We start from the raw sequence: 27,106 nt of genomic DNA on the forward strand, positions 1-27,106 counted from the left end.
ATACATAGTTACATATGCATAATTTCTTTTGTCATACTCAAATATCTAAATTTTTTTACCATGTAAAAATTATAACTGGAATATACATATATATATGGATTGGGAAGATTCCCTGGAGAAGGGAAAGGCTACCCACTCCAGTATTCTGGCCTGGAGAATTCCATAGACAAAGGAGCCTGGCGGGCTACAATCCATGGGATTGCAAAAGAGCCAGACACAACTGAGTGACTTTCATTTCAGTAGCTCCCCATCATTCATAACATTAGAAATACCAACAGTTTCTCCTAACACAGGTTGCTTTTTTTCTTTTTTTTTTTTCTTTTTTCAGTTAATGATAATATTTAAGGCACAGCAGAGTTGCTAATGATAGAAACACACCTAATAGTCTATTTTATGGGGAGGGATAGATGTTTGAATTTTGTTTTTTGTTTTTCTTTTTTGGCATTTTTTTTTCCAGTTTCAATGAGATATAATTGACACCTAGAACTGATCAAATTTAAAGTGTAGAGCATAATGATCTGACTTACATATATCAGAAAATGATGGCCACAGTGCATTTAGTGAGCATCCATCATCTTCTACAGATACAAAATTAAACAAATAGAAAAAATTATTTTGATAAAAAATCTTAGAATTTGCTCTCTTAAGTTTCATACATCCCTAGTATTTATTTATCTTATAACAAAAAGTTTATACTTTTTGATCACCTCCATTCAGTTTCTCCTCCCAATAACCCAGTCACCTCTGGTAACCACAAATTTCATTTCTTTTTCCTGAGAGTAACATTCCATCATATATACATAATATATATATATATATAAAATATATAATATATGCATGTGTACATGCTCAGTCACTTCAGTAGTGTTCAACTGTTAGGGACACTATGCACCATAGCCCACCAGATTCCTCTGTTCATGGGATTCTCCAGGCAAGAACACTGGAGTGGGTTGCCAAACCCTCCTCCAGGGGATCTTACCAACTCAGGGATTGAACCTGCATCTCCTATATTGCAGGTGGATTCTTTACCACTGAGCCATTGGGGAAGCTCTCTATATAATATAGTTATATATTATATACATATAATATAAAATATACATGGTATAAATTACATCTTCTGTATCCACTTCTCTGTTGATGGTCTTTTAAATTGCTCCCATATCTTGGCAATTATAAACAGTTCTGCTGTGAACACTGGGGTACATGTATCTTTTCTAAATATTGTTTCTCTTTTCTTAAGATACATAACCAGCATTGGAGTTACTGGATCAAAATAGTGCTATTTTTAGTTTTTGAGGAATCTCTAGACCGTTTTCTGTAGTATTTCCATGTTTCATATTTTTGTGTTCTTTCTAATATTTCCCTTTGTGAAAATAATACCAATTACTTCATCCAGCTTTGGGTAGTTTTATCCAGTCTTGTAAAACTAAAACATTTATGTATGAATTCTACAAAATTCATGTATAAATAAAATTTTCATGCTATACAATTTTGTTAGTACCATTCATTTCAAGACTCACAGTATAATAATTTGATTTTTTCTACATTAGATTTAATGAATAAATGTCTGAAGGAAGGCTGATATGCAGACATACTTCTTTGTAGAACATCTGAATAACTTAAGTATGCACAAGATTTGTTTTTATATTAAATTCTTTGAAGTACTATTAGAACTATTTACTTTTTTGAAAGACTCATATGTGGTAAGGTATTTGTATATGCAAAATTAGATCTTTTTTTTGTAAGCTCAGAAAATTGTACTTCCGGTATACCACTGAATATTATTTAAATTTTTAAAAAACTTTTTCTTTGGGAATAATCAGTATCATGTATTTGGTCGTGTTTTTTCTTTACAGTATACTCAATTCTTCATTTGTTTTATTGCCTCTGGGCAATTAGCAGCTTTTCTTTCTTGTCCTCCAGAGCATTAATTATTCTTGCCTGACTCATCAAAATTTACTTTTATTCAACTTTATTTTCATCTTTTTATTGATGTGAAATTCACATAACATCAGATTAAACATTTTAAAGTGAATAATTCAGTGACATTTAATTTATTTACAATGTTGTACAACTACAGCTTGAACTAGTTACAAAACATTTCCTCATCCCAAAATAAAACTTTGTACTCATTATTCCCTATTTACATCTATTCCCTATTCCTTATTTACATCTCCTCCTATTCCCTGACAACCACCCATCTGCTTTCTGTCTCTACTGTACTGATGACATGTTCTGGATGTTTATAATCTCAATGAAATCATACAATCTGTGACTTTTTGCATCTTGACTCTCTCACTTAGCATCCTGTTTTCTACCTTCATCTATGTATTTAGCACATATCAGTATTTAATCCCTTTTTTGCTTGAGTAATATTCCATGGTATGTAAATATACTACAGTTTGTCTAAAAAATATACTACAATTTGTCTATTCATTTATCCATTGATATTTGAGCTGTGTCCATACTGACATTTTGGCTATTGCAAATAGTCTTGCCATAAACATCAGTGTACAACTATTTGTCTGAGTATCTGTTTTCAGTACTTTGGGTTATATAGCTTAGGAGTGGAACTTCTAGTCATATAGTAATTCTTGTTTTAACTTAAGGACATTCAGAGATCCCCTGGAGGAGGAAATGGCAACCCACTCCAGTATTTGCATCTGGGAAATCCCATGGACAGAGGAGAAAGGTGGACCACAGTCCATGGGGTTGTAAGGAGTCGGACACGACTGAGAACACACAAAAGCAACTATTTTTGATAGCAGCGAATAAAATCATTTTACATCCCCACTACATTCCATTTCACAAGCACTCTGATATCTCCATGTACCTTCCAGTACCTGTTATTTTCCATTCTTTTGATTATAGTCATCATAGTGGGTGTTTCGCCTAAAAGTTTTACTTTATAATTTGATTGTTTTATTTTACAGAATTTATCATTGCTGTAGACAAAAACCTATGTAGTGGTAAAATCATGTTTCCTATGGTGGTTATCTTCAAAGAAAGGGTTGTTTAGAATCTTCTTCAAGGTTTTTGCTTCTACAGACACAGGATTTTTCCAATCACTTATATATAGTCAAGCACAATATCTGATGGGGAAAAAATGTCCTGCCCTGTCAACAATTACTGATTTTTTTTTCCCCTCAGTGCTATAGTTAATTCTAGAGTCAGTTAGTGCAAATTATTTGATGAGGAATTTAATGGACTGAAAAACCTTGGGAGCGAATCTGTAGTTTTAGGTATTATATTCAAGTGCTTAAACTCTCTTTTGAGTTAATTTTTCTGTATGGTATAAGAGAGTGGCCAGTTTTTTCTTTCTTTTTCTTTTTGTTTCATGTGGCTCGCCAGTTTTCGCAATACCACTTATTAGACTATCATTACCCGTTGTGTATTCTTAGCTCCTTTGTCACAAATTAACTGAACAAGTGCATAATTTACTACAGTGCCTAGCACATGCACTAAAATAGCATTAGTAATAGTACTAATTCCAGTAATCACCACAGTCCTTATAAAATAAATAGTGTATGGATAATATTATCTATAATCCAGATTTAAAATACAGCACATTATCTCAACAAATTGCTATAAAATTAATATAGTACAATATCAGATACATAACAAATATCATATGTTAAAACATATAAATGGAATCTAGAAAGATGGTACTGATGATGGTACTATTTGCAGGGCAACAATGGAGATACAGACATAGAGAACACACTTATGGGCATGGGTGGTGGGGAGGAAGAAGAGGGTGAAACAAATGGAGAAAGTAGCATGGAAGCATACACACTACCATATGTAAAACAGATAGTCAATGGGAATTTTCTGTATGCCTCAGAGAGCTCAAACCAGGGCTCTGGAACAACCTAGAGGGGTGGGAAAGGATGAGGGGTGGGAGGGAAGTTCAAGAAGGAGGAGACATATGTTTACCTGTGGCTAATTCACATTGATGTATGGCAGACACCAAAGCAATATTGTAAAGCAATTACCCTTCAATTAATCTTTTAGAGAACTAATCCTTTTAGAGAGAGAACAGCATTGAAACATATACATTACCCATATGTAAAATAGATAGCCAGTGGGAGTTTGATATATGATGCAGGGCACTCAAAGCACCCCCTCCATGTCAAAGGGGATGACATGACAACCTGGAGGGATGGGGTGGGGAAGGAGGTGGGAGGGGGGTTCAGGAGGGACGGGACACATGTATGCCTATGGTTGATTCATACTGATGTACGGCAAATCCATCACAATATTGTAATTATCCTCTAATTAAAATAAATAAAATTTAAAAAAAACTAAAAATAAATAAAAATCAGATACATGTGAGGGTGTGTTTATGTATTTGCATGCCAGCACAGAGACAGAAGTATGCAGCATTAAATGGCTTTCAATTTCCAGTACATCCCTGCTGAATCACAACTTGTTATTTTCCCAAATGCAAATCCATGTAGCTCAGAGTTGAGAAAGCTTATGAAAAGCTGACAGGTAAGGAGACTGTGAGAGTTTGCAGTTTCATGGTTTTACAAGATGAACTTCACTGATCTATCAGGAACACTTTTGGGAGGAAAGTCATGAGAATGTTCGAAATGTGTTAGGAAACCTTGTGTCCATGTTGGGGACAAGAAATATCAAGTATGGTAGTCAGGAGGCTCTGGAATGAATCCAAAATGTACTACTTTATAAACTGCAAAGTTTGGAAATTATTAGCTTCCTAAACTCAGCTTTTCTTGCTTTGACTTATGGACAAAAATGACTGCTGTACAAGACTGCTGAGGATGAAGCAAATTTAAACTATGGGATCTTCATTTAGATACACATCACATTTTTAATCACCAACAAACAATATCTCCATTTTTTATAACAAAATAAGTAAAACTGGTCTCCAGTCTCAGTAGTTTGGTAGCTTGTTTTACTTTAATTTGTTATAAATGATACCAGTAATGGATAGGTTTCCTTAGATACAAATATCAGTTATCTATAGTTATATTAAATATCTATGCTCCTAAAGCACTGATTTTTTTTCCTACTATCTATAACACTGAACTTACAACACTGAACTGAATTTAGATGGATATTTTTGATTACTGATATAATCCCCCAATACATTATTGATTTGTTCAGATTTTCTACTTCTTCATGATATGGTCTTGGTAGATTATAAAAGAATAAAATACTTAGGAATAAAGTTAAATATGAAGATCAAATACTTGTACACTGAAAACTTCAAAATGTATAGAAAATATTAAAGAATAAATTAAAAAATGATAAGACAAGACAGGTTCAAGAACTGGAAAACTTAATATTGGTAAAATATACATACTGCTCAAAGGAATCTGGAGATTCAATATTACTCCATCAAAATGCTGACAGTATTTTTTATAGATAAGGAAAACACACTTATAAGTTTATATGGAACCACACACACACACACACACACACACACACACACAAAATAACCAAACCAATCTTGAGAAAGAAGAATAAAGCCAGAGAGATCAAACTTCCTAACTTTAAAATATATTTCAAAGCTACAGTAATTAAATGACATGTTCCTGACATAAAGACAGACATATAGACCAATAGAACAGAAGAGCTAACCCAGAAATATGCCCACGCATCTATGGTCAAATGATCTTTGATAGGGCATCAAGAACATACAAAGAAGAAGGACAATTTCTTCAACAAAAAGTGTCGGGAAAACTGGATACTTACATGTAAAAGATTAAATTTGGACCCTTAGCTTAAACTATACACAAAAATCAACTCAAAATCTATTAAAGACTTAAATGCAAGCTGTAAATCTTCTAGAAGAAAAATCACAGAGGAAGTTTGACATTAGTCTCAGCAATGATTTCCTGGAAATGACATTAAAAAAAACACCAGCAAGAAAGGTAAAAATAGGCAAGTCAGGCTATATCAAACTAAAAAAAAAGAAAAACTTTTGTACAATTTATGAAACAAGAAATGAAAGAATTAAGAAACAGAATGAAAAGGCAACCTACAGAACAGGAGAACATATGCAAATCATGTATTTGATAAGGATCTAATATCGATAATATATAAGAAACTTCTACAACTCAAGAGCAAAAAAAATCAATAACAAAGTGTTTGAATAAATATTTGTCCAAAAACAACAAACAAATATCCCCCAAGTATATGAAAAGGTGTTCAACATCACTATTCATCAGAGAAATGCAAATCAAAACCGCAGAGAGACATCACTACACATCAATTTGGGGAGGGCTAATATTTTCATTACAGACAATTTTTCTAGGAACATCATTTGATTTGTCATGCTTTCTTAATGCTGCTAAATGAATTTTTATAATTTTCTCCATAAGATTTTACACACCTATTGTTACATTCACCCCTAGATAAATTATATTACTGTATTTGTGTTGTAACTGCATTCCTATCAACAATAATAAGTGTCTTTTTAAAACATGTTTGTAAATATGTGTAGTCAGTGAATAAAGCAATTGCTTTTATATATTGCTTCTAATATAATCCTACCCTATTAAATCCATTTGTTTTTTCTAAGCATTTTTCCCTACTGTTCTATAGGTTATTTTTAATTAATTAATTTATTTTTGGGGGGAGGATACTTATTTTACAATATTGTGATGGTTTTTGCCATACATCAACATGAATCAGTCACAGATAACATATGCATATTCTATTGGTTTTTATACATGAGTTTGGTTTCTGTACTTTCAGTCCTTATATCTCCATTCCAATGTGTGCATGCTAAGTCACCTCAGTCGTATCTGACTCTTTGTGATGCTATGGACTGACCAGCCAGACTCCTATGTCCTTGGGATTTTCCAAGCAAGAATACTAGAAAGTGAAACAAGTTGTTCAGTCGTGTCCGACTCTGTGACCCCATGGACTGTAGCCTACCAGGCTCCTCTGTCCATGGGATTTTCTAGGTAAGAGTACTGGAGTAGGTTGCCATTGCCTTCTCCAGGGGACAATCCAGACCCAGGGATCAAACCCACATCTTTTATGTCTCCTGCACTGGCAGGTGGGTTCTTTACCACTAGTGCCACCTGCAAGGATTTTCTCCATTCCAATATTAGACGGTAAAGGTGAGCATGTTTGTCTTATTATGGATAATAAAGAAAATTAGTGATTTGATACGAAAAGCAGAATGTTCACTGGGGATTTATGGTAGATAAGAAAATTCTCTACTATCTCTGGTTGTTGAACAGCTTATATCATTAATGAGGATTTTTATTTTTAATCAGTCTTTCCATAATCACCTAAGTTGATCATATTGTTTTTACACCTAATTTTATTTAGATAATACCTAGTTGTTAATTGACTGGATTTCTGTCATAAACTTAATGTCATTATGTTCTCAACTATAAAATATAGTCACAACCTGAAAGTTGAGAGTTATATTTTTTCTGTGAGAGTTCTTAGGACGTCAAGCGTGGAGGCAGAATCTCACGTAATCTTGAGAAACTGGTCTGAGGAGGCAGGAGAGGGAGTTAGGTTATATAGAAGTTTGCAACAAAAAGGGGCAGATATTCTGAACACCAAAGATTATTATTAAGGAAACAAGATATCTCAAATTAAGGGATTTAGCTATCTTCTATGTATATGAAGATGCAAACAACCGGGTTCACTGAATCCATTCCTTTCATATGTATCTCAGCAATCTGGGGCCAATATCTTGCTTCTTGATTTTATTACATCCTTGCTCACTGTAGGGAGTGCAGATGGCTGTCGGAATCACAGGCATTGTCTTGGGGCCCTCCAGGCTCAGAAATGCACATATGGATGCTGGAAATCACTGATGGCTGTTATATCTTTGTTTATTGATATGGCAGGAGATATCCCATTTCACAATATTTCTCCTGTCTTCCTTTGAACTCAGGTTGCCAGTAGGCAGGGGTTATAGGGTCATTACAAAGCTTCCCCAATCCTGTGTTTGAGTCTCTGCCAAAATGCAGGTGATAGTAGCTGACTTCAATGCTACAGCAAGCTCTTAACAAACAAGCTATGCTTGGTCTCATGTGGTTTGCTTCATTTACTCCCACGAGCTGTACATTTCACTTTAAAAGAATCAGTTACATTGACCCTCATGTTTTGATAGGACGGATTCTCATTAAAATTCTTCTCTATTTGATTCACCTGTTATTTGCAAGTGTTGCATCATAAATTTCTAAATTTGTAGGCATTTTTAATCCAATTATTTTTTGGTATTTATTTCTTAATTAATTCCATTGTAGACAGAGAACTTCACCTACATGGTAGCTGTTTCTTTTTATTTGTAAAGATATTTTGTGAGCATGATACTTTGGTATGGGAAAAATATGTGCTTTCTGAAGTTGAGTGCAGTTATTTATGGGTAGCCATTAAATCGAGTTTATTACTTACCTTGTTCAAGTCTTCTCTATTGGCTTATTTTACAAATAACTGGGAAAATGCAATTAAAAACAAAATCTTCTCTCCATCCAGAAGATCCCTCCACAAAGGTAGAATAGAAAGAAGACAGCCTTATTATTGAATACAAAGGAAACATGATGTGCATCACAGGGATTCACTGAGACTATGCAAAGACACATAAAAATCTAACCCTTTTATAAGCCAAGCAGGCACAACCCACTGTGTACATGTTCTCAAGATAAACAGTAACTAGTCCCCCAAGTAAGAGGACTTGACAACATCATGTACCACACAGTCACTTTAGATTTACCTGGTAACTGGGAGACTAGCTGTGTTAGTTAACTGACTTTATCCAAAGGAAAAACAAACTTCTCATCTTCATGACAGGAAGTACTTCAGGAGTGAGGGGTCTAGCAGGGGCATTTTCTTCCTTAATAATTATATTTCAAAGACATAGCTTCCAGGTTCTTGAGAAAGACATGCCTGAATTTTAAAGCTAAATGAGGCTTGAAAAAGTGAAAGTGTTACTCGTTCAGTTGTGACCAACTCTTTGTGACCCCATAGACAGTAGACTGACAGGCTAGTGCATCCATGAAATTCTCTAGGCAAGAATACTGCACTGGGTTGCCATTCCCTTCTGCAGGGGATTTTCCCAAAATGATTACATTTCAAAGACATAGTTTCCAGTTCCTTGAAAAAGACATGCCTGAATCTTAAAGCTGAAAGAGGCTTATTTACTTTAAAAGGATTTATATACATTTCAAAGAGAGAGAAATAAAACTTACATTTTTTTTTTCTAAAGTAAAAACTCTAAGAAAAGGGAGAGGGAGAATTAAGTCTCTTTCTTTTAATTTGTATTCGTCCTTATAATGTCAAGGATTGAGAGAAGTTTATAAAAACCGCATATTATATTGTTGTAGTTCTTTATTTTGGGTGGAGAGGTCTGTTTTCATCTCTTTTATATTTGGTTTTCTTTTATATTCACACCATCTTGGAACTGTTACATCTTTCTGATCAGTTAAATATTTTGTAAATGTATAGGTGGCTCAGATGGTAAAAAATCTGACTGCAGTGCAGGAGAACTGGGTTCAATTCCTGAGTTGGGTTGGGAAGATCCCTTGGAAAAGGGAATGACAACCCACTCTAGTATTCTTGAAAGAAGAATTCCATGGACAGAGGAGCCTGGTGGGCTACAGTCCATAGGGTCACAAAGAGTCAAACACAACTGAGCAACTGACACAGTAATAAACTTTATCACTAATACTTTGGTTTTGCAAATCTATTTATATAAGGTAAAAATATGTTTTCTAACTTATTATTATAATTTGATTTTTTATATTTTCCAACATCATAATTTCAAATATTTCATGTTTATTTGTATTGAAGTATATCTTAAAGAAAAAAAATATAAAGCTGACTTTTTAATGTATAATTTTAGTACCATTAATTCCATTCCTTTGGGATTACTAATGTATTTTGACTTTGATTTGTTTCTGTCAGTTTATCTTCTGCCTTTTATGTATTCTGTTTTTTTAAATTTTATTCAAAGATTTTAAAATATACATAAAAGTCATACAACATAAATATGAAGTTTCATCAATTACTTGTGTAACACTACTTCAGTCAAGAAATAGATTATTCCCAACACTCCCAAAGCCCCCATATCTCCACATTGCCCCATGTTTCCTATTCAATAACAGACATTTCCCTCAAGGCTATAGAGAATCGTATCCTGAATAATGTGGTAGTAACTTCCTTGCTTGTTTTGTTTTATAATTTTAGACATGGAATCCCAAAAGAGTTTGTCTTTTTCATCTTTTCTGAAATTATACAAAAAAAAAAAAAAATCAAACATTGCATATCTTTTGCTTTTCATGCTTATTTTTTTCCCCAAATTTTTCAACATTCATTCTTGATGTATGAGTTGCTGTCCTAAATTTATTTTTAGCTTTCTATCACATTCAATTGGGGAAAGAGACCCAGATCATTGATCCCTTTTAGAGCTATTCAATATAAGAGTTGTTTTCAGAGTTGTTGTCGTTAAGTTCCCCAGTCCTGACCAACTTTTTATGACCACATGGACTGCAGCACACCAGGCATCTCTGTCCTTCACAGTCATCCAGGGTTTGCTCAAACTCATATCCATTGAGTCAATGATGCCATCCAATCATCTCATCTCTGTCATCTGCTTCTCCTCCTCCCTTTAGTCTTTTCTAGCATCACAGTCTTTTCTAACAAGTTGGCTCTTTGCATCAGGTGGCTAAAGTACTGGAACTTCAGCATCAGCATCATTCCTTCCAATGAACACCCAGGACTGATGTGCTTTAGGATTGACTGGTTTGATCTCCTTGCAGTCCAAGGGACTCTCAACAGTTTTCTCTAGTACCACAGTTCAAAAGCATCAATTATATGGCACTAAACCTTCTTTATGGTCCAACTCTCACATCTATAAATGACGACTGGAAAAACCATAGCTTTGACTATACGGAACTTGGTTGGCAAAGTCTTATCTCTGCTTTTTAATATGCTAGGTTTATCATAGCTTTCCTTCCAAGGAGCAAGCATCTTTTAATTTCATAGCTACAGTCACCATCTGCAGTGACTTTTGCCCAAAAAAATAAAGTCTGTCACTGTTTCCATTGGTTCCCAATTTATTTGACATGAAGTGATGGGACCAGATGCCATGATCTTAGTTTTTGAATGCTGAGTTTTAAGCCAGCTTTTTCACTCTCCTCATTTACCTTTATCAAGCAGCTCTTCAGTTAATTTCTGCCATTAGGGTCATGCCATCTGCATAATGAAGGTTATTGATATTTCTCCCAGCAATCTTGATTCCAGTTTGAGCTACATCCAGCCTGGCATTTCGCATGATGTAAGAGAATGCACTGGTCATAGCAAACACCCTCTTCCAAAAACACAAGAGATGACTATACATGGTTATCACCAGATGGTCAATACAGAAATCGACTAATTATATTTGTTATAGTCAAATATGGAGAAGCTGTATACAGGCAGCAAAAACAAGACCAGGAACTGAAAATGGCTCAGATCATGAACTCCTTATTGCCAAATTCAGACTTAAATGGGAGAATGTAGGGAAAACCAGGTCATTCATGTATAACCTAAATACAATCCCTTATGATTATACGGTGGAAGTGACAAACATATTCCAGGGATGAGATCTGATAGACAGAATGCAAGAAGAACTATGGATGGAGGTTCGTAACTTTGCATAGGAGGCGGTGATCAAAACCATCCCCAAGAAAAAGGAATGCAAAAAGGCAAAATGGTTTTCCGTGGAGGTCTTATGAACAGCTGGGAAAGAAGAAAAGTGAAAGGAAGGGAGAAAAGGAAATCTATCCATCTGAATGCAGAGACCCAGAGAAAAGCAAGGAGAGATTATAAAAATCTTTGAAGTGATCAATGCAATGAAATAGAGGAAAACAATAGAATGGGGAGGACTAGAGATCTCATCAAGAAAATTAGAGATACCAAGGGAACATTTCATGCAAAGATGAGCACAATAAAGAACAGAAAAAGTATGGACCTAACAGAAACAAAAGATACTAAGGAGAAGAGGCAAGGATACACAAAAGAACTATACAAAAAAATGTTAATCACACAAAAGACCCACGATGATGCGATTAGTCACCTAGAGCCAGACATCCTGCAGTGTGAAGTCAAATGGACCTTAGGAAGCATCACTGCAAACAAAGCTAGTGGAGGTGATGGAATTCCAGTTGAGTTATTTCAAATCCTAAAAGATGATGCTGTGAAAGTGCTGCACTCAATATGCCAACACATTTGGAAGGCTCAGCAGTGGCTACAGGACTGATAAAGATCAGTTTTCATTCCAATACCAAAGAAGGGCAATGCCAAGGAACATTCAAACTACTGCACAATTGCTTTCATTGCACATGCTACCAAAGTAATGCTCAAAATTCTCCAAGCTAGGCTTCAGCAGAATATGAACAGAATATAACTTCCAGATATACAAACTGTTAGAAAAGGCAGAGTAACCAGAGATCAATTGCCACATCAGCTGAATCACAGAAAAAGCTAGAGATTTCCATAAAAACATATATTTCTGTTTCATTGACTACGTTAAAGCCTTTGACTGTATAGATCACAAAAAAACTATGGAAAACTCTTAAACATATGGGAGTACCAGATCACCCTATCTGCCTCTTGAGAATTCTGTATGCAGGTCAAAAGGAACAGTTAGAACTGAACACAGAACAATGGACTGGTTAAAAATTGGAAAAGGAGTTCATCAAGGCTGTATATTATCTCCTGCTTATTTAACTTATATGCAGAGTACATCATGCAAAATGCCGGGCTGGATGAGGCACAAACTGAATCAAGACTGCCAGGAAAAATATCAATAAACTCAGATATGCACAACACCACCCTTATGGCAGAAAGTGAAAAGGAACTAAAGGGCTTCTTGATGAAAGTGAAAGAGAAGAGTGAAAAAGCTGGCTTAAAACTCAACATTCAAAAAGAGAAGATCATGACATCTGATCCCATCTATTTCATGGCAAATAGATGGAAAAACATTGGAAACAGTGACAGACTTATTTTCTTCAGCTCTAAAATCACTTTTGACATTAGCCATGAAAGTTAAAGATGCTTGCTCCATGGAAGAAAAGCAATGACAAAAATAGACAGCATATTGAAAAGCAGAGACGTTACTTTGCTAAAAATGTCCATATAATCAAAGCTATGTTTTTTCCAGTAGTCATGTATGGATATGAGAGCTGGACAAGAGAAAAGGCTAAGCACTGAAGGACTAATGCTTTTGAACTGTGGTATTGGAGGAGACTCTTGATATTCCCTTAGACTACAAAGAGATCAAACCAGTTGATCCTAAGGGAAATCAACCCTGAATATTCATTGGAAGGACTGATGCTGAAGCTGAAACTCCAATACTTTGGAACCTAATGGGGACAGCTGACTCACTGGAAAAATCCCTGATGTTGGGAAAGCTTGAGGCAGGAGGAGAAGGGAACATAGGATGAAATGGCTGAATGGCATCACTGATTCAATGGACATGAGTTTGAGCAAACCCAGGAGATATTGAAGGACAGGGAAGCCTGGCATTCTGCAGTCAATGGGGTCACAAAGAGATGAACATGAAGGAGCAGGTGAAAAACAACAGCTCTGCATATAAGTTAAATAAGATAGTGACAATATACAGCCTTGATGTACTCTTTTACCAATTTAGAACCAGTTCATTGATCCTTGTTTCATTCTACCTGTTGCTCCTTGAGCTGCATACAGGTTTCCTAAAAGGCAGGTAAAGTGGTCTTGTATTTCCGTCTTTGTAAGAATTCTCCACAGTTTCCTGTAACCGACATAGTCAAAGGCTTTAGTGTACTTAATGAAGCAACAGTAGATGGCTTTCCCCAACCCCGCCCCCACCCCCTGGAATTCTATTGCTTTTTCTATGATCTAACAGATATTGGCAATTAGATATCTGGTTCTTCTGCCTTTTCTGCAAATCCTAGTTCACTTACTATTGAAGCCTCGCGTGAAGGATTTGAACATTACCTGCTAGCATGTGAAATGAGTGCAATTTTTCAGTAGTTTCAACATTCTTTGGCATTGCCCTTCCTTGGGATTGGAATGAAAAGTGATCTTTTCCAGGCCTGTGGCCACCACTACATTTTCCAAATTTGCTGGCATACTGAGTGTGCCACTATAACAGCATCATATTTTAGGATTTGAAATAGCTTACCTGGAATTCTATCACTTCCACTAGCTTTGTTCATATAGATACTTTCTAAGGCCCACTTGACTTCTCATTCCAGGATGTCTGACTCTAGGTAAGTGATCATACCGTCATGGTTATCTGGGTCTTTAAGATCTTTTTCCATATAGTTCTTCTATATACTCCTTCCATCCCTTCTTAATATCTTCAATTCCTGTCCTATACTGTGCCCATCTCTGCATGAAATGTTCCCTTCGTATCTCTAATTTTCTTGAAGAGCTCTCTAGCTTGCCCCATTCTATTGTTTTACTCTACTTCTTTTCATTGATAACTTAGGAAGACTTTCACATCTCTCCTTGCTATTCTTTAGAACTCTGCATTCAGATGGGTATATTTTCCCTTTTCTCCTTTGTCTTTGGCTTCTCTTCTCTATTCAAGGCCTCCTGAGACAACCATTTTCCCTTTTTGCATTTCTTTTTCTTGAGGATTGTTGTGGTCACTGCCTCCTGTACAATGTTACAAACTCTGTCCATAGTTCTTCTGGCATTCTATCAGTTCTCATCCCTTGAATCTATTTGTCACTTCAACTGTATAATCATAAGGATTTTACTTAGATCATACCTGAATGGTATAAGGGTTTTTCTTACTTTCTTCAATTTAAGTCTGAATTTTGAATAAAGGAGTTCATGATCCTAGTGACAGTCAGCTCCAGGTCATGTTCTTGCTGACTGTACAGAGATTCTCCACCTTTGAGTGCAAACATTATAATCAATCTGATTTCAGCATTGACCATTTGGTGATATCCCTGTGTATACTCATCTCTTGGGTTGCTGGAAGTGGTTCTTTGGTATGACAAATGCATTCTCTGGGCAAAACTGTTAGTGTGGGCCTGCTTCATTTTGTACTCCAAGGCTGAATTTGCTTCTTAGTCCAAATATCTCTTGTCATCCTATTTTTGCATTCCAGTACCCTATGAGGCTCCAAAATCACTGCAGATGGTGATTGCAGCCATGAAATTAAAAGGTGCTTACTCCTTGGAAGGAAAGTTATGACCAACCTAGATAGCATATTAAAAAGCAGAGACATTACTTTGCCAACAAAGGTCTGTCTAGTCAAGGCTATGGTTTTTCCAGTGATCATGTATGGACGTGACAGTTGGACTGTGAAGAAAGCTGGGCACCAAAAAATTGATGCTTTTGAACTGTGGTATTGGAAAAGACTCTTGAGAGTCCCTTGGACTGCAAGGAGATCTAACTAGTCCATCCTAAAGGAGATCAGTCCTGGGTGTTCATTGGAAGGACTGATGCTGAAACTGAAACTCCACTACTTTGGCCACCTGATGCGAAGATTTGATTCATTGGAAAAGACCCTGATGCTGGGAGGGCTTGGGGGCAGGAGGAGAAGGGGATAGCAGAGGATGAGATGGCTGGATGGCATCACCGACTTGATGGACATGAGTTTGAGTAGACTCCAGGAGTTGGTGATGGACAGGGAGGCCTGGTGTGCTGCAATTCATGGGGTTGCAGAGTCGGACACGAATGAGCGACTGAACTGAACTGAACCCTATGATGAAAAGGATATCTTGTTCTGGTATTAGTTCTAGAAGGTCTTTCAGGTCTTTGTAGAACCATTCAACTATGTGTAGGACCTACATATAGTGTATTGTTGTAACATCTATACATTGGTTTGGAATGGAAGGATCCTTGGTTACATAACATGACTTGAAATTAGCCAGGTGCTGTCTCTTTATTTTCCAAAATAGTTTTACAAAAGTACTGAAGAATTCCTCAGGCTGCATTAAATCGACAAGAATTTCAGGTACTGAAAAAATCTTGTTGTCAGACCATAACATTTCAATTTACTATTGTTTATGTAATTCCAGGTGGTGCTTGAGGTAAAGAATCCACCTGCCAATGCAAGAGATAAAAAAAAAGACACACATTCGATCCCTGGGTCAAGAAGATCCCCTGGAGTAGGAAATGGCACCCCACTCCTGTATTGCTGCCTGGTAAATTCCATGAGCATTGGAGCCTGGCAGATTACAGTCCATGGGGCCACAAAGAATCAGACACAAGTGTGCACCTAAACATGCACACACACAGGATATTCTTATGTTTTGTGACAAGTCCTTTCAGTTCAGTTCAATTCAGTTGCTCAGTCCTGTCCGACTCTTTGTGACCCTGCGAATCACAGCACACCAGCCCTCCCTGTCCATCACCAACTCCCGGAGTTTACTCAAACTCATGTCCATCGAGTTGGTGACGCCATCCAGCCATCTCATTCTCTGCCGTCCCCTTCTCTTGCCCCCAATCCCTCCAAATATCAGGGTCTTTTCCAATGAGTCAACTCTTCGCATGAGGTGGCCAAAGTATTGGAGTTTCAGCTTCAGCATCAGTCCTTCCAATGAACACCCAGGACTGATCTCCTTTAGGAGGGCCTGGTTGGATCTCCTTGCAGTCCAAGGGACTCTCAAGAGTCTTCTCCAACACCACAGTTTAAAAACATCAATTTTTCGGTGCTCAGCTATCTTCACAGTCAAACTCTGACATCCATACATGACCAATGGAAAAACCATAGCCTTGACTAGACAGACCTTTGTTGGCAAAGTAATGTCTCTGCTTTTTAATACGCTATCTAGGTTGGTCATAACTTTCCTTCCAAGGAGTAAGCGTCTTTTAATTTCATGGCTGCAATCACCATCTGCAGTGATTTTGGAGCCCCAAGAAATAAAGTCTGACACTGTTTCCACTATTTCCCCATCTATTTCCCATGAAGTGATGGGGCCAGATGCCATGATCTTAGTCCCTTAAGAATATCTAATTCACAATTTGCTCCCAACATGCAAAGACACCAGGATGTGGTAGAAAAAAGATGAAAATATCAAGCACAAGTGAATATGTGGAGAAACTGGGGCTTGCATAGGTTTTTGGTGGGATCAGCAACTGCGTTAAAACACTCATAATTATCAGGTACCACCTCCTGGGAGATATACATGGTTGTACAGAGCTTCATGAAAATTAATACAAGTGTTGTTCCTTGTCTTGTGACTTTGCAGGCCTTCCCATCAGAAGTAGAGTCTATTTGCCAGTATTTGAAATTGATACTAGCTATCTTGCCTAGGAACAAAATATGGGCTATTTCTGAGTTTAGGTGTACGCCTTTGTTTATATCAACCCAACTGTGATAATGAGATAATCACTCATAAACCTTGCAATTTTAAAGAAAGATTAAAAAAAGAATCCACATTACATCAGCATCATTTATTTTCTATCCATGCCACAAAATTCTACCAAAAATGCCAAGAAACACTAACATTTCAGCAATTTGCCAACAAAGGTCTGTATAGTCAAAGCTGTGGTTTTTCCAGTAGTCATTTACAGATGTGAGAGCTGGACCATAAAGAAGGCTGAGTGCCAAAGGATTGATACTTTTCAACTGTGGTGCTGGAGAAGACTCGAGAGGCCCTTGAACAAAAAGCGGTTCAAACCAGTCAACCCTAAGAGAAATCAACCCTGAATATTCATTGGAAAAAATGATGCTGAAGTTGAAGCTCCAATACTTTGGTCACCTGATGCAAAGAGCCGACTCACTGAAAAAGAGCATCGTGTTGGGAAAGACTGAGATCAGGAGGAGAAGGGAGCAGCAGAGAATGAGATGGTTAGATGGCATCCCTGATTCAACAGACATAAATTTCAGCAAACTCCTAGAGACAGTGAAGGACAGGGAAGACTGGCACACTGCAGTCCATGAGGTTGCAAAGAAGGGGATACGACTTAGCAGCTGACCACCACCACCACCAACACTGACATAAAACACAGTTTTCCTATTCCATTCTGCAGACCTTCAGAATATTCTTTATAAATCTTGAGAGGAAGTCTATTTTGGGTAGCATGGAGAGCCAAGGGCAACAGTACTTAATCTTCAGTGAAAATCTCCAATACTTTTATCATAGAAAATTTTACTTTGGGATTGTTCATTAAAATAAATACTAAAATAATTTTATATTCAAGTAAATCCCCTTTTCAAATATATCATGTTTCTGTTATTTCCTTAGAGTATTACAATATAAGGGCATGGATATACTGCTTTTTATATGTTAAATTTAACCACTTTGTGAAAGCATGATATTATAAACAAAAACAACAGCCTCATTTGGGATTAAGGTTGTCCATACTTCAAAAAGAGCATGTTTTCTGATGATTATTGAGATGTAATTCTACTCCCTGGAAATCTTCACCAGGTTTTTCTGTGCATTTAAAACAAAATGTATTGGAATATAGTTGATGTGCATGTTGTGTTACTTTCTGGTGTACAGCAGTGTGATTCAGTTATATATACACATATATCCACTCTTTCTAAAATTCTTTTCCCATCTAGATCATCACAGACAGTTGAGTAGAGTTTCTTGTGCTATATAAGAGTGAAGTCACTCACTCATGTCCAACTCTTTGCGACCCCATGGACTGTAGCCTACCAGGCTCCTCTGTCCATGGAATTTTCCAGGCAAGAATACTGGAGTGGGTTGCATTTCCTTCTCCAGGGGATCTTCCCAACCCAGGGATCGAACCCAGGCCTTTTGCATGGCAGGCAGACACTTTTCCCATTTGAGCCACTAGGGAAGTCTCAACATAGAGACTATATAGTAGGTGCTATGTAGTGCTATATAGTAGGCCCTTATTAATAACCTCTTTTACATACAGCAGTATATACATGCTGATCCCAGTCTCCCCTTACTCCCATAAGTCTGTTTTCTACATCTGTGACTCTATTTCTGTTTTGTAGATAACTTCATTTGTTTCTTTTAGATAGTCCATATACATCAACGCATTTTTTAGTTTTTCATTGTGTTTGCCTTAATTTCTTAAATGAGAACACTCAACATACCTTATGACATCCCCACTTACTTCATATCATGACTGCTCTCCTTGCTTCTCACACAACAGACTCCATAGATATATTTTCTCAGGTCTGAATGTGTCACATGCTTTTTTACTTTATAGCTTTTAAACATGTGGCACTCTCTGCCTGGAATTCTCTTTCCCTAAAATTAATATCACTGCTTTCTAGACAATCTTCATTTTTCACATTAAATATTTAAAGAAAGCCGTCTCTGACTTTATAATCACTCATTTTCAGTAATTTTCTGGTATCATATTAAATATGATGTCTTTAAATATTTATTTTTTGTGATTATTTATGTAAATTCTCTCTCTTGCACTGGATTTTAAGTTTTAAGAGAAAAATCCTAACTTAACCTACCTTGCTAATTCCTAGTACCTAGGATTACTAGTACCTAGTACTGAGGCTGTCAAATAGGAAAAAATAATCTTTTTTCTCAATGTGATACATAAAAAGAGTCTGTGAATGAGTGCATGCATTAGCGAAGAACAAGGAGTTCCTAATGACTCTTGGGATTCTGATGTTGTTATCTCATTTGTTTCATTCTTACCTGAAAGTTCATTATCTAGAAGAGTGTCTGGTACTCAAATATAGGTGAAAAAATACTTGTGGAACAAATAGAATTTTGTTTTGTTGGGAGTGAGGCTAAACAAAAGCTCAATGGTTTCTATTTTTCAGTGATTTTCCAATCATTCTTTACTCTGAAATTTTCTTCTGTCTCAGAAATAAGAAGTAATCTACATTTTCGAGAGCAATATTAAGTCAGACTTTACGAGCTTTATAAATTTTAAATTTCATAACATGTGCCTTACTTACTTAAAATGTACTATGCTTATAATGTAATACTATACCTTAGTATAAATATAATACTAACATAAATAATATAATACCATTATAAATTCATTGCACAATTCTGGCTTTGTAATTTTGAATGTGCAAGTATTATTACAAAGAAATGAGCCAAGATGAAAACAATAGTTGCTTTCATAAGAGAAAGGTTATAAACATTATTTAGATGAAGTACAGCATTATGATTTATATGCATGAACAGCTTTTAAAAACTAAAAATAATGCTGTGATAATCAAAGTGATTTTCAATATCAAAACATAAATATCTCAACACTTACGCAGAAAATGAAGCACAGTGCTTTAAGAAATTGAATAAAAGTTTTGGAGTTTTGAATAAAATATTTTGGGTAGAAAATTAGGCAGAAAATATCTCAAACACAATTGCCCCAAAATATTACTTATTTAATTAGTAAGCCATCATAGATTCTAAGAAAAAAGTCTGTTTGGGAATTGTGCTTCTTTGTTTTTGAAAGAAAGGTATCAACCATAAAGTTTCAACCCACTTCTGGTTGTAACTGTCATAAAATTAAATCTAAAACCATATAATAGTCTATAGACTTTAAGTTGTTCTTTGAGCTGGTGAGTGAAAGAGTTTCAAAGGGAAATAATATAACTTTTTTGGAAAGGAGATCCATGTAGGCTCCTTTGCCTATGACTTTAAATACTCACTAAACAAAAATCAATCCCACTCCTGGGCATATACCCAGAGAAAACCACAATTTAAAAAGACAGATGTACCCCCAATGTTCATTGCAGTGCTTTGTTCATATGCAGCTATTACAATAGTCAGGACAAGGAAGCAACCTATATGCCCATTGACATATGAATGGATAAAGAAGACATGATATATATACACACACACATACATACATATACACACACAGACACACATAATGGAATATTATTCAGCCTTAAAAAGGAGCAAATTTGAGTCAGTTGTAGTGAGGTGGAAGAACCTAGAGCCTATTATACAGAGTGAAGTAAATCAGAAACAGAAGAACAAATATCACATGTTAATTCATATATACGGAATATAGAAAAATAATACTGATGAATCTATTTACAGAGAAGAAATGGAGACACAGACATAGAGAACAGACCTGTGGACCCAGGAGGGGAAGGCGAGCGTAGAACAAACTGAGAAAGAAGCATCTGACCCACGTACACTGTGATGTGTAAAGCAGGCAATTGGCAGGAAGCTGTAGAGCGCAGGGGCCCAGCCTGGTGCTCAGTGACGACCTGGAGCGGTGGGGTGGGGGAAGGGGCTTAAGAGGGAGGGGATACGTGTGTGTGTATGTGTATATGCCTATAAAATTATGTAAAATTATATATGTACATATAAATTGTATATCTTACATAAAATTATACACATACATACTCATGAAATTATGACTGATTTGTAATGTTGTATGGCAGAGATCATACAATTCCTGATTTATTGAGAGTTTTTCCTAAATGTCCGAATGCGATCAGATGGCCCTTTGCGTGTTTCCGCATAGCTTATCCTTACCTCATCCTAGCCCTACTACACACTACCCGCTCTTTCTACTTTTTCTCACTACATAATAAGCTCAGTACGTCTCAAATACCTCTGTATCCCCAGGCATGCAGTCAGCAATCAATAAATATTTGTCAACTGAACACAAGAACGAGCTTTTGGCTGGAAATGTTAGAATATCCTACAGAATTACTCATTAACTTTCGAGTCACTCACAGGTTCAGGAAATCACTACATGAACAACCTGCTGTTTCCTCTGACATATCTGCATCCCTTTATTTCTCAACCTGACAAATTTTATTAATCATTAAAGACTCTTCCAATAGACCTGCCCCAGTGCTCCCAAATGTATTCTGTTCCTCATCTACCTTCCCAAAACGCTTTGTTCAAAACAGAATCCATAAACATCTTACTTCGGACTCAATAGGAAGCTGGAAACTCAGAAAGTCTGACAATCTTTCCACTGTAGGAATTTACAGCAGTGCCCTATAATTGTGCTATTGCATTTCTATGCAGTATATGGGCTTTCTCCCAATGAAAATGAGACAGCTCCAGAATCATACTCTTCATCTTTGGGGTCCTATGTATTATATTCCTTTCTGTATATGTTTCACCGTGTTACAGGGGATGAATAGACTCCTAGGTGATTTCTCTTCCTCAGTGAAGATATTTCTATTCAATATCAAAAAAATTTAATCTTAGTAGCAATGTACCTATATAAAATAATCTATTTCAAACTGATTTTAGCTGTTAAATATGTGATTCAGGATGCTACACCAAACAGACTTTATAGGAATGAAATTATGGAGATTTATCAAATTTTGTCTAGGATTTTTAAATGGAAGCAGACAAGAACCTGAGTAGCCTTATGAAGTGATAAAGTGGCCTTAATGGATTTAATTAACTTACCCTATAAGAAATGAAAATTAAGGCATCATTCTTGTCTGAACTGAGCTATTAACATAGTTTAAACTGCAGTTTTTATGGCCAGAAAGTCTAAGAGCAGATGGTAAATTTATACTCCTTTTGCCCCTATGGAGAAGAAAGAAGGAGAAAATATAGTGCAGGAACTGTGTTTCATGAATAAACTCAGAATGCAAGGGGCTGGAACTATTTCTAAATGGTGTATGAAATTTACCATTGTTTATTCTAAAACTATATAAACAAAACATATTTTTATGCTTTGATAAATTTTCCCATAAACAATAAAAAGGAACTGTATTCTCTGAAATACTAGCAATGGTTTTATCAGAATAACTGAAATAAAAAACTGTGTATCCTTTTTACTAGTTAACTTTAAACATATAAGCATGAATGTATACATGCATTACATGCATAAGCATGAAATATATTTCCCTGAGCTATTATTTCACCACATCCAAAGAGAGAACTATATTTTGAGTGTGTAATAAGTGCCAAGAAATTTGCTAAAACCCATATATATGTGTATGTATATAATCTGATTCTTATTACTAAATTTTTAAATTTATGTTAATTGGAGTACAGTTGATTCACAATGCTGTGTTAGTTTCTGCCCTACAGCAGAGTGACTGTACATATGCACAGACCTGTTCTGTTTCAGAGTCTTTTCCCTCATAGGTTACTACAGAATATTGACTCAAGTTTTCTGTGCTGCATAGCTGATCCTGGTTGGTTATCTATCTTATATATAGTAGTATGTAAATGTTAATCTCAATCTCTTAATTTATCCCCTACTCACTTTTCCCTTTAGGTAACCATAAACTTGTTTTCCAAGTCTGTGAGTCTGTTTCTGCTTTGTAAAAAGTTCATTTGTATCATTTTTTTAGATTCTATATAGCAGTGATACTATATGATATCTGTCTTTGTCTGACTTACTTCACTTGGTATGATGACGTCTAGGTCCATCCATGTTGCTGCAAATGGCATTGTTTCATCCTTTTTTATGGAATTCTGTTTTTTTTTTTCATTTATTTTTATTAGTTGGAGGCTAATTACTTTACAATATTATAGTGGTAAACTTATTTCATTAAAATTCCAGACTTTTTCTTATACAATGCAAATATTTAAAGTACCTTTTCTCTATGTACTACTGTTTTCTTTTTAATTCCATCATAATTTTATATAATTATATAATTATCTAAATATACAATATATATTTAGATATTGGAAATATTGCAGCTGTTGCACTGACTTTACCTGAGCACAAAATTGAGACAGGTATTACATATGAATATCAAGTCACAAACACTCTTTCCACAGGAATACTGACCAACAGCCCTTCACTCATGACACTCTACATTTAGATTTGCTTGCTAAATGTGAAAGTTAGAGCTGTCTAATCTCTCTGCTAGTTAACATTAAAACAATTTAGAATTCCAGTAAGGTGACAAAAGACCTTTGTTCTAATTAAAGAAATAGTTAAAGGAAGAAATTCAATTCCCATTAATTAACTTTTAAAATGTGCTATTTGGCCAGTCTGTATGGTTTCCCATCTTCTAGGACAGGGGTCCCCAACCTTCAGGATCTAATGCCTGATGATCTGAGGTGGAGCTGATGAAACAATAAAGTGCACAATAAATGTAATGTGCCTGAATCATCCTGAAGCCATCCCTCCAATCCCTGGCCTGTGAAAAAATTATCTTCCACGAAACAGGTCTCTGGTGCCAAGAAGGCTGGGGACCATCTGCTCTGGGAAACATTTGTTCCTGGAGTTTCACAGTAGACTATTCAGAAAATAGACTATTTTGATTTTTTCAAGTGTTTCAATTGTATCTATACAGTGAAGACTTACAAGATAGGCAACAAACCAAGGTGAATGGGCATATCCTTATAGATCTGGTTAACACTTAGTGGACAGTAGCAAAGTTTATTATTATTTTTTTTTTTTTTGCAAAGTTTATTATACTAGGTCTTATGATCTAACTCCTTATTGATACTAGAAATATCAGAACCCATAGATCAGGACCTTTGATAGAGATCCATAGGTCTTCTCAGTGAAACTGCATTAGAGTTTTAGACAGGAAAGCCACCTAAAGCAGCTGTTTACTATGACTGACTTAAAGGTAATGTCTTTCTTGATGGTACTGAACTTTTATTAAAGTCATCCCTGAGGGACACAATGATTTTTAGGCTTGGAATTCTGACATAGTTTTAAATGGTGTCACAGAGACCATCAAATAGGTAGTGAAACTCATAACAAAGTTCAGTCATGAAGTGGAGTGATAGATTCAGGTATACTCCCTAGAGAAGAAGCTTAGGGCATTTACTTATCCATCCATTGTATAAAACACAGAGACCTTATGAGATCTCCCTGCAGTATCAGCCATGTGGCTGAAAATACTCGGTCTATCCACGCCAAGACAAGACAAGCTGTCTGGTTTACCAATGGGAGAGCCTGGAAGGAGGGGTGCACTGCTATTTGGAAACCAGCAAACATATGCTTTCAGTGCAATAAAACCTTAATGGGAAAGGAAAGGCGAGATGCTTTTGAACTGCAGTGCCAGAGAAACTTTGGGAGTCCCATGAACTGCAAGGAGATCAAACCAGTCAATCCTAAAGGAAATCAACCTTGAATATTCATTAGAAGGACTGATGTTGAAGCTGACACTTCAATACTTTGGCTACATGATTCGAAGAGCAGACTCTTTGGAAAAGACCCTGATGCTGGGAAAAATGGAGGGTAGGAGGAGAAGGGGGTGACCTTCTCCTTTTGAGGATGAGATGGCTAGATGGCATTACCAACTCAATGGAAATGAATTTGAGCAACCTCTGGAGATAGTGTAGGACAAAGATAGTGTAGGCCTGCATACTGCAGGCCATGGGGCAGCAAGGAGTCAGGCACAACTTTAGTGACTGAACAACAGTGAAGGCAAGAGATGACAACTGCATAATATCGGTGAAATGGAAGGTCTCACCCTTTATGAAATATTTAGATATTCATATTCTGGGCCTTTAGCCAATAACTCTGCTGTACAGTTATATAAATCAGCTCTGTGTGACTGTAAAGATTATCCCTACATTGGTATTTCTGTTATGAAAAAAAAAATTCTTCTTAGCACACTCAGTGACAGTTAAAAAATCAACACAGTATGTTAGATTCCTTATGGACATATTTGGGGGAATTTAGAAGTATTCAAGTGGACCATGTATATGTCCACCAAAAGAGAACAAGAAGGAGGAAAAAAAAGAGAGATGCTGCCAACAACTGCAAGCTCAGTGGGGACTGGAATCCTCTCTCTATAGTCAGCTTCCTAAATTTATAAGACAAACAGGTATTTGAGTGTTCAGGCCTTGCATCGCAGGGCCATAAAGCTGCACATTCCCCTTGTACCGGTCACATGACCAGTGTGACAAAGAACTGCACCCGATGACAATGGGAAAAAAATCCTATCAAAGTGGCTGTAGGACAGATGCTAGAACAGAGCTGGCAAGTGAGTTATAGCTGACCTCCTCCTAGTAGCATAAGGAGACTACAAACTGGGTGTAATACTTTTTCTACTCTAGGGTCACATGTTCAGCAATAGAAGAAACCTACAGTTGAAGGTTTGGAAAAGTGACGTCTCTAGCCATTAAGCTCCTTCTTGAATTATTTCTTCTGATTCAAAGGTACATAATATACATTAAAGAAGTAATTAGAAGGGAATTTCTGGGAGTTTTGAAAACACTCTTATACAAGTTACAGCATAATCATGATTGAGTGGTTGAATACATTCAAAAAAGTTTATTTTTTTCCCCCTCTGAATATCTTGAAGTAAGCGTAAATTGCTTGGATGAGACAGAAGGAAAAATAAGGTCTTTTAAAATTTTTTTCTATGAAAATGATGCTCATCTCTTGGTTATCTATCTTAATGGGGGGGAGCAGCAGTGTGGAACATCCAGGATGCCTGATGAACATAAAGTCACAATGCTTGCAAACAATTTAGATGTTATCTATTTGAGTAGCTTCACCTTCTCAGTAATATTTTGCTTCAGTGCACTTTATGATGAGTTTGCATTCTCTGTGTACACACCATCTATGTGATAGGGGAACATATTCAGGAAGATACAGTACGGTTAGCAGTAGCCTGCCAATAGGTAATACACAGAGCAGACAACCTGCGTCCTTAAGACACAATTGGCACTAAATCTACATGAATCTGCTAGGCTTCATGTGATTGCAGACTAGGCAAGAATGTTATTTTTATTACTATCAGGTATAGTTATCTTCCTTTAACCACATTTAAGAGAACTCATAACAACTTACCTCTGAAAGTGTATTGCAAAATTTTGCATTTATTGCTCAAACAGAACCAAAACTATCTAAGGAAAAGTACCAGGCTACTAGACAAAGTAATGCTCAAATTCTCAGTACAGGCTTCACAGTACATGAACTGTGAAATTCCAGATGTTCAAGCTTGATTTAGAAAATCCAGAGGAATCGGAGATCAAATTGCCAACATCCATTGGATCATCAAAAAAGCAAGAGAGTTACAGAAAAACCTATATATCTGCTTTATTAACTCAGTGGAAGTCTTTGACTGTGTGGATCACAGCACACTGTGGAAAATTCTCAAAGAAATGGGAATACCAGAAGACCCCACCTGCCTCCAGAGAAATCTGTATGCAGGTCAAGAAGCAACAGTTAGAACTGGACATGGAACAATGTCTGGTTGGACAGGACAGGTTCCAAATCAGGAAAGGATTACATCAAGGCTGTATATTGTCACCCTGATTATTTAACTCATATGCAGAGTACATCATGCAAAATGCTGGGCTGGATGAAG

The sequence above is a fragment of the Odocoileus virginianus genome, chromosome 11, assembly GCF_023699985.2.
Source record: "Odocoileus virginianus isolate 20LAN1187 ecotype Illinois chromosome 11, Ovbor_1.2, whole genome shotgun sequence".
Taxonomy (NCBI): Eukaryota; Metazoa; Chordata; class Mammalia; order Artiodactyla; family Cervidae; genus Odocoileus; species Odocoileus virginianus.